Source organism: Plecotus auritus (assembly GCF_963455305.1).
Source record: "Plecotus auritus genome assembly, chromosome: X".
Classification (NCBI taxonomy): Eukaryota; Metazoa; Chordata; class Mammalia; order Chiroptera; family Vespertilionidae; genus Plecotus; species Plecotus auritus.
In genome coordinates, this window is record NC_137784.1 from 96,523,466 (window position 1) to 96,533,980 (window position 10,515).

The window sequence follows — 10,515 nt, forward strand, 5'->3', positions numbered from 1 at the left end:
AATTTTTTTCTGTAGAGAATTTATCCAGTGATGTTACTAGGGTATTAAAGTCTCCTCTTACTATGATTGTGTTACTTTCAATCTCTCCCCTGATATCTTCCAGAAGTTTTTTTATGTATTTGGGTACTCCTGCATTGGGTGCATATATATTTACCAGAGTTATATCCTCTTGTTGTATCAATCCCTTTAGAATTATGAAGTGGCCTTTCTTGCCTCTTGTTATGGTCTTCACTTTGAGGTCTATTTTGTCACATATAAGCATTGCTACCCCAGCTTTTTTTTTTATTTCCATTTGCCTGATAGATATTTTCCATCCCTTCATTTTCAGTCTGTGTGAGTCCCTTTTGCAGAGCTGGGTCTCCTGTAGACAGCCTATATATGGGTCATGTTTTCTTATCCATTTAGTCACTCGATGTTTTTTGATTGTAGCATTTAATTCATTTATGTTTAATGTTATTATTGATAGGTACTTGTTTGTAACCATTTCTGTGCTTTAAGCCTGTGTTCCTTCCTCCCCTTCCATTTCTTCTTTTTACAGCATTCCCTTTAGTATTTCTTGCATTGCAGGTTTGGTAGTGATAAATTCCCAGAGCCTTTTTTTGTCTGTGAAGCTCCTGATTTCCCCTTCAATTTTGATTGATATTCTTGATGGGTAGAGTATTCTTGTATTCAGTCCTTTGCTTTGCATCACTTTGTATACTTCATTCCATTCCCTTCTGTCCTGATGTGTTTCTGTTGAGAAATCATTTGACAATATAATGGGAGATCCTTTATAGGTAACTCTGCCTCTCTTTTACAGCCTTTAAGATTCTCTCTTTGTTGTTTACATTTGCCATTGTAATTACAAAGTGTCTTGGAGTGGGTCTTTTTGGGTTCATCTTGTTTGGGATTCTCTGTCCTTGTGTAACATTTTCTTCCCCATATCAGGGAAGTTTTCTGTCATTATTTCTTCAAATAGATTCTCCAATCCTTGCTGGTCTTCTTGTCCTTCTCTCAGTACTTCATTTCATGTTGTCCCAAAGCTCCCTTAGGCTCTCCTCCTGCTTTCTATTTTTTTCTCCAGTTACTCAGATTGGGCTTGTTTCTCTGCCCTATCTTCTAGCTCACTAATTCGGTCCTCCACTTCTCTTAGTCTGCTGTTAAAAGCTTCAATCGTGTGTTTTATTGTAGCTATATCGCTTTTGATTTCTTCTTGTTTCTTACATAGGTTGTTGATTTTTCTCATTCATCCAGTTTATGAACTATATAACCATTATTCTGAATTATTTTTCTGACATATTGTATGCCTCCGTTTCATTTAGTTCCTTTCCCACCCACCCACCCCAATTCCTCCTTTTCTATCCATTGGGGGTTGATTTTTTGTCTCCCCATTTTTGTTGTTGCTGAAGAGTCCAGGCACCAATGTGTTTGGGTCCTGAACTGTGGTGGCAGCTTGGCAGGAGTGTTACACACCTCAACAGCCAGGGACTGGGTTGAGTCCCTTGGAGATGTGGTTACCATGGTCCGGTGGGAGCCACATCCGCCAATAGTCAATGGCTCATTTGAGATGTGTGGGACCTGTGCCAACACAGCAGGTAGTTGGGAGGGAAATGCACTCTGGGACTCACAGGAGCCTGAGGTTGGGATGGGTGGAATCAGTGTCCATGAGTCTGCAGCTGTGGTAGCAAGTCTTTTTCCAGAGTGGCTGTAGAGTCTCGGTTTTTGTGTAAGGCCAGTCTGAGTGGTGGTAAGGTTCAGCTCCTAGTCACAGTAGTTCTGCCCTTCCCAACACCCATTTTTAATAAAAACTCTCAGCAAAATGGGAAAAGAGGGATCATGCCTCAACATAATAAAGGCCATATATGACAAACCTACAGCCAACATCATACTCAATGGGAAAAAAAAATAAAAGCATTCCCGTAAGAACAGGAACAAGACAGGGATGTCCACTTTTACCATTCTTACTCAACATAGTACTGGAAGTCCTAGCCACAGTTAGCAAATACGAAGACAAAATAAAAGGTATCCAAATTGGAAAGGATGAAGTAAAACTGTCATTCTTTAAAGACAATATGATATTGCACATAGAAAACCCTAAAGATTACACACACACACACACACACACACACACACACAAAAAAAAAAAAAAAACACTAATAGATTTAATAAATGATTTTGGAAATAGTAGCAGGATATAAAAATAACAACCAGAAATAGATGTCATTTTTATACACCAATAATGATCTCTCAGAAAGAGAAACTAAAAAAAACAAAAAAAAAAACAAAAAAAACAAAAAAAAAACAATCCCATTTACCATTGAAACAAAAATTAACACACTTATGACTAAATTTAACCAAGGAGGTAAAGGACCTGGAGAGTATTATGCTAAATTAAATAAGTGAGAGGAAGACAAGTGTCAAATGAGCTCACTTGTATGTGGAATCTAATGAAAAACATAAACAGAGGAACAAAACAGATCCAGAGGCATTGAAACATGCAACAGACTGATGTATTTCAGAGGAAGTGGGGGGGGGGCAGAAAGATATTAACCAAAAAACTTATATGCATAGCCTACAGACAAACAATAGTGCAGGGAAGGCCTGGGGAAGGGACATGAGTAGGGTGTGTGGGAGGGGGGTGGGCGGGAGGAAACATCTGTAATATTTTCAACAATAAAGATTTTTTTAGATAAGGGAAGATGGCTGCCGACAGGAAGGCAGACTGCCAGATAGTGTGTGAGTGAGAGAACAAAGGGAGAGTGTGTAGTCACATGCAGAGTGTTTGTTGGTGAGTTGAGGGACAGCTATACTCCAGGAGACTGTGGGGGACTGCCGGATGGGGTTCCCCTGACTGGAAAGCTCCCACTGCTGGTGGGTTCCCTCCCGGAGTGACCGGCTCTGATGTACAGACCATGAAATCTTGAAGGGGAAAGTGGATGTTATTGGAAGCCTGAAAATCCCGGGGATCTACAAATACAGTACCCATCGAACAGCTGCAAACCCGAGAACACTGGTCCCCAAGTGGTGTGAGCATGAGGACTCAGAGGAGCTGTGCACCCCCTCACAGAAAGGTCAGATTTCGACTGGGATAAGGAGAGAGAGAAGTACATAACCAGACACCAGAGAAGAGAGATCATGGGGAGACAAAGAAATAGCCCGCATATGAAAGAAAAGCAGGCACCACCAGAAAAGGAAGTAAAAAAAATTGAGGCAAGCAACCTGTCAGAGAAAGAATTCAAGAAATGTTCATAAGGTAGATAAAAAGAATGGAAGGCAAATTCAACAATATGTGGAAGAACCAAGAGGAAATGAAGAAGAACCAAGAAGAAATTAAAAATGACATTGCTGCTATAAAGAACTCAATAGAAAGCAACAACAGAAGACTAGAAGAAGCAGAGGACGGCATCAGTGAGCTAGAAGAAAAGGTAGGAAAAAATACTCAAGTAGAGCAGCTTCTAGAAAAAAAATTTGAAAAACAGGAGGAGAGCCTAAGGGAACTTTGGGACAACACAAAACAAAACAATATCCGCATAATAGGTGTAACAGAAGGAGAGGAAATTGAGCAAGGAATCGAAAACCTCTTTGAAGAAATAATGACAGAAAACTTCCCTGATAGAGCAAAGAAAAACCCCACACAAATCCAAGAAGCTCACAGAGTCCCAAACAAAATGAACCCCAAAAGACCGATGCCAAGGCACATTATAATTAAATTGGCAAACACTAACAACAAAGTAAGAATCTTAAAAGCGGCCAGATCAAGACAGAAAGTTACCTACAAAGGAACCGCCATCACACTAGCGACTGATTTCTCAAAAGAAACTCCTCAGAACAGAAGGGAATGGAATGAAATATATAAAGTCATGAAAACAAAGGGTCTGAATCCAAGAATACTGTACCCATCAAGGCTATCAATCAAAATTGAAGGTGAAATCAGGAGCTTCACAGACAAAAAAGCACTAAGAGAATTTATTACCACCAAACCAGCAATGAAAGAAATGCTAAAGGGTCTGCTGTAAAAAAAAGAAATAAGAAGCGAAGAAGGAACACAGGGGTAAAGAATAAAAATGGCGACAAATAAGTACCGATCAATAATAACTTTAAATGCAAATGGATTAAATGCCCCAATCAAAAGACATAGGGTAACGAATTGGATAAGAAAACACGACCCATATATCTGCTGTCTACAAGAAACCCAACTCAGAAAAAAAGACGCACACACACTGAGGGTGAAGGGATGGAGAAAGGTTTTTCAGGTGAATGGAAATGAAAAAAAAAGCTGGGGTAGCAATACTTATATCTGACAAATTAGATCTCAAAGTGAAGGACATAAAAAGAGATAAAGAAGGCCACTTCATAATACTAAAGGGAGCAATCCAAGAAGAGGAAATAACTCTGGTAAACATATACGCACCCAATACAGGAGCACCCAAATACATAAAAAAAACTCCTGGATGATATCAAGGGAGAGACTGACCACAATAAAATCATAGTAGGGGACTTTAATACCCCACTATCACCATTGGACAAATCCTGTAAACAATAAATCAGCAAAGAAACATTAATCCTAAATGACTCACTAGACCGGATGGAATTAATTGACATCTTCAGAACATTTCACCCCAGAGCCACAGAATATACATTCTTCTCAAGTGCACATGGGTCATTTTCAAAGATAGACCATATGTTGGGTCACAGGCAAAGTCTCTTCAAATTTAAGAAGATAGAAATCATATCAAGCATCTTCTCAGATCAAAATGGCATAACACTGAAAATCAACTAAAATAAAAACAATCCAAAAAAAATCAAACACATGAACACTAAATAGCATGCTATTAAACAATGACTGGGTTACCAGAGAGATCAAAGAAGAAATAAAAAACATCGTGGCAACAAACAACAATGAAAACACAACAATGCAAAATCTATGGGACACAGCAAAAGCAGTCTTGAGAGGGAAGTTCATAGCTCTACAAGCCTACTGCAAAAAACAAGAAACAATGGTAATAAATTACCTAACCCTACAACTCAAAGAGTTAGAAAGAGAGCAACAAGAGAAGCCCACTGTAAGGAGAAGGAAGGAAATAATAAAGATAAGAGCAGAGATAAATGACAGAGAGACCAAAGGAAAAAAAAATACAATAGAAAAGATCAATAAAACCAAGAGCTGGTTCTTTGAAAGGATAAACAAGATTGATGAACCTCTAGCCAGGCTCACCAAGAAGCAAAGAGAGAGGACCCAAATAAACAAAATCAGAAATGAAAGAGGTGAAATAACAACAGACCCTACTGAAATACAAAGGATTGTTAAAAAATACTTTGAACAACTCTATTCCAACAAATTGGACAACCTAGAGGAAATGGACACATTCCTAGGTTTTTGCAACCTTCCAAAACTCAATCAGGAAGAATCTGAACATCTCAATAGGCCAATAACTATGGAAGAAATTGAAGCATTCATCAAAAAGCTTCCAGCAAACAAAAGCCCAGGTCCAGACCTCTTAACAGGGGAGTTTTACCAAACATTCAAGGAAGAACTAAAACCTATCCTCCTCAGACTATTCCAAAAAATACAAGAGGAAGGAACACTTCCAAGCTCGTTATATGAAGCCAGCATCACCATAATACCAAAACCAAATAAAGATAACACAATGAAAGATAATTACAGGCCAATATCCCTCATGAATATAGATGCCAAAATCCTCAACAAAATTCTAGCAAATCAGATCCATCAGTACATCAGAAAGATCATACACCATGACCAAGTAGGATTTATCCCAGGAATGTAAGGATGGTACAATATCCGCAAATCAATAAACGTGATACATCACATAAACAAATTGAGAGATAAAAATCACATAGTCATATCAATTGATGCAGAAAAAGCATTTGACAAAATACAACACCATTTCTTGATAAAAACTCTTAGCAAGGTGGGAATAGAAGGATCATACCTCAACATAACAAAAGCCATGTATGATAAACCAACAGCCAACATCATACTCAATGGGCAAAAACTAAAATCATTTCCCCTAAAAACAGGAACAAGACAGAGATACCCACTCTCACCACTCCTGTTTGACATAGTACTAGAAGTATTAGCCATTGTCATTAGACAAGAAGTAGAAATAAAAGGCATCCAAATTGGAAAAGAAGAAGTAAAACTGTCCTTATTTGCAGATGACATGATATTTTTCATAAAAAAAACCCTAAAGACTCCATCAAAATCTGTTTGACTTAATAAATGAATTTGGCAATGTAACAGAATACAAAATTAACGCCAAGAAATCTATGGCATTTCTATATGCCAATCATGAACTTACAGAAAGAGAAACTGAAAAAGCAATCACATTTACCATCGCACCAAAAAAATTAAGATACCTAGGAATAAACTTAACTAAGCAGGTAAAACACCTACATGCGGAAAAATACAGAACACTGAAAAAAGAGATAGAGGAAGACATAAACAGATGTAAGAACATACCATGTTCATGGATTGGTAGAATCAACATCATTAAAATGTCTATTATGCCCAAAGCAATCTATAGATTAAATGCACTCCCCATTAAAATACCAACGGCATATTTCACAGACTTAGAAAGAACTCTCCAAAAATTCATCTGGAACAAAAAAGACCCTGAATAGCCACAGCAATCCTGAGAAAGAAGAACAAAGTAGGTGGGATATCAATACCAGATTTCAAGCTGTACTACAAAGCCACTTTTCTCAAAACAGCCTGGTATTGGCACAAGTACAGCTATATAGACCCATGGAACAGAATAGAGAACCCAGATATCGACCCAAACCACGCTCAATTAATATTTGACAAAGGAGTCATGAACATACAATGGAGTCAAGACAGTCTCTTCAATAAATGGTGTTGCGAAAATTGGACAGATACATGCAAAAAAATGCAACTAGATCACCAACTTTCACCATACACAAAAATAAACTCAAAATGGATAAAGGATTTAAACGTAAGACAGGAAACCATAAAAATACTAGAGGAATCCACAGGCAGAAAAATCTCAGACATATTTCAAAGCAATTTCTTCACCAATACCACTCCTAGGGCAATGGAAACTAAAGAGAAAATAAACGAATGGGAATACATCAAAATAAAAAGCTTTTGAACAGCAATAGAAACCATCAACAAAATAACAAGAAAGCCCACTGTATGGGAGAACATATTTGCAAATGTTATCACTGATACAGGTTTACTCTCCAACATTTACAGGGAACTCATACAACTTAATAAAAGGAAGATTAATGATCCAATAAAAAAAAATGAGCAATGGGCCTAAATAGAAACTTTTCGAAAGAAGACAGAAGGAAGGCCAAGAGACATATGAAGACATGTTCAAAGTCACTAATTTTCCAAGAGATGCAAATCAAAATGACAATGCAGGACCATCTCACACCTGTCAGAATGGCTATCATCAACAAATCAACAAACAAAAAGTGCTGGTGAGGATGCGGAGAAAAAGGAACCCTCATGCACTGCTGGTGGGAATGCAGACTGGTACAGCCACTGTGGAGAACAGTATGGAGTTTCAGTTTCTTCAAAAAACTAAAAATGGAACTCCCATTTGACCCAGTAATCCCACTTCTAGGTATATATCCCAAGAAACTAGAAACACCAATCAGAAAGGATAAATGCACTCTTATGTTCATAGCAGTACAATTCACCACAGCTAAGATTTGGAAACAGCCTAGGTGCCCATCAACAGATGACTGGATCAGAAAACTATGGTACATCTACACAATGGAATACTACGCTGTTATAAAAAAGAAGGAATTCTTACCATTTGCAGCAGCATGGATGGATCTGGAGAGCATTATGCTAAGTGAAATAAGCCAGGCAATGAAAGAAAAATACCACATGATCTCACTCATTTATGGAAAATAAAGAACATTATAACCTGATGAACAAAAAGATAGATACAGAGTCAGTGAAGCACCGAACAGACTGTCAAATTACAGTGGGAAAGCAGGGGAGTGTTGGGGAAGGTGGGAAAGAGATCAACCAAAGGACTTGTATGCATGCATATAAGCACAACAATGGACACAAGACACTGGCGGGGGGGTGGGAAGAGGGCATGCGACAGAGGTTAGGGGAGGCTGGGGAATGGTCAATGGGGGAGAAAAAGGAGATATATGTACTACTATATGTAATACTTTAAACAATAAAAAAAAAATTTTAAAAAAAGATTTTTTCAATGTCCATACTACCCAATACAATTTATAGATTAAATGTGATTCCTTGAAGATACCAGTCATGCATTTCACAGAACTAGAACAAATAGTCCAAAAATTTATATAAACCCACACCACAAAAAAGAACAGTAGGAACAGTGATCTTGAGAAAGAAAAACAAAGTTGGAAAAATCACATTACCTAATATTGAACTACTACAAGGAAAGTAATCAAAACAGCAATGCACTGGCATAAAATCAGACATATAACTCATTGGAACAGAATAGAGAGCCCAGAAATAAAACCTCACCTTTATGGACATTTGATACTTGACAAAGGAGGCAGAATTTCATAGGGGTGAAGACAATCTACTCATTAAATGAGGTTGGTAAAATTGGACAGTTACGTGCCATAAAATGCAACTAGACCACCTTCTTCCACCGTACACAAGAATAAACACAAAATGGATTAAAGATTTTGTTAGACTCAAAACTATAAATATCCCAGAAGAAAACATCCAGTAAAATCTTGGACATTGCTTGTAGTGATATTTTTTCTGATATATCTTCTTGGGCAAGGGGAACAAAAGAAAAATAAACAAATGAGGCTACATCAAACTAAAAAGTTTTTGAACTGCAAAGGAATTAAAAAGGCAGCTGCTGCCATCTTGGTTCCGTGTTCCTTGCATAAAACTCCCTGTGAAGCCACAAAAACCATCCCTGCTACATAGCAGGAATTGCCACAAACCCAGGCTGAGATAGGGTATAAAACAGAATCTGACAGTGTTAATACCAGAGCTCAAGGAACAAAATTCCACACAGGCAACCACATAAGCCCAGCTAACAGCAGCAGCTGATATTGATGAAGAACCAGTCAGTAAAACAAAACAGAGTCCAGTGAAAAGAAGGCACAGAAGGCTATGTCCAAACTGGGTCTTTGACAGGTTACAGAGGTTACTATGGCCATTATCAGGAAATCTAAAAATATCCTTTTTGTCATCACAAAACCAGATGTCTACAAGAGCCCAGTTTTAGATACCTACATAGTTTTGGGGGAAGCCAAGATTGATGATTTATCTCTACAAGCACAGACAGCAGCTGCTAAGAAATTCAAAGTTCAAGGTGAAGCTGTCTCAAACATTCAAGAAAACACACAGACCCCCAACTGTATAAGAGGAGAGTGAAGAGGAAGAGGTTGATGAAACAGGTGTGGAAGTTAAGGACATGGGGGAATTGGTCATATCACAAGCAAATGTGTTAAGAGAAAAGGTGGTTCAAGCCCTGAAGAACAACATGATATTGTAAATGCTATTATGGAATTAACAATGTAACCATCTAAAAATGTTTCAAAAGATTTACTGCAAAAAAGATTTACATCTTTTTTGGTGTTTCAAAAGATTTACTGCAGCTTGGATTGAAATTTGTACTATTTCTATCATTAATACAATTATGGCTTCTTTAAAAAATTGAAAAGACAACCCACTGAATAGGAGAACATATTTGCCAATGATACATCCAAAATTTATAAAGAGTTTATACAACTCAACAACAAAATAACAAACAATCCAATTATAAAATCAGCTAAGGACTTAAATAGACACTTCTGCAAAGTGGACATACAGAAGGCCAAGAGACATATGAGAAAATGCTCAAAGTCACTAATCATCTGAGAGATGCAAATCAAAACAACAATGAGATGTCACCTCACACCTGTTAGAATGGCTATCATCAGCAAATCAACAAATGACAAGTGTTGGCGAGGTTGTAGAGAAAAGGGAACCCTAGTACACTGCTGGAAGGAATGCAGACTGGTGTAGCCATTATGGAAAACAATGTAGAGTTTCCTCAAAAAATTAAAAATGAAACTCCCATTTGACCCAATGAACCCATTTATATGAATATATCCTAAGAAACCCAAAACACTCATCAGAAAGAATATATGCAACCCTCTGCTCATAGCAATGCAACTTACAATAGCTAAGATTTGGAAACAGCCAAACTGCCCATCAGCAGATGAGTGGATAAAAAAGCTGTGATACATTTATACAATGGAATACTATGTGGCAATAAAAAAGAACTTTTACCATTTGCAACAGCATGGATGGACCTGGAGAGTATTATGCTAAGTGAAACAAGCCAGTCAGAGAAAGGTAAGTATCACATGATGTCACTCATATGTGGAATATAATGAACCAAATAAACTGATGATCAAAAATAGACCCAGAGATATAGAAGCATGAACAGACTGTTGAACCTCAGAGGGAAAATAGGGGAGGGTGAATGGGAAGAGATCAACCAATGAACTTGTATGCATATATGCATAACCTATGGACACAGACAATGG

General features: G+C 37.7%; 1 pseudogene across 1 annotated transcript; it reads left to right on the plus strand.

The window, feature by feature from the left end:
- The first annotated feature begins 1,498 nt into the window (after nt 1-1,498).
- On the plus strand, nt 1,499-9,502 carry LOC308240213 (nascent polypeptide-associated complex subunit alpha-like; annotated as a pseudogene). The gene is made up of 2 exons: nt 1,499-1,574; nt 8,814-9,502. The product of its transcript is annotated as a nascent polypeptide-associated complex subunit alpha-like (transcript).
- Nucleotides 9,503-10,515: the final 1,013 nt, after the last annotated feature.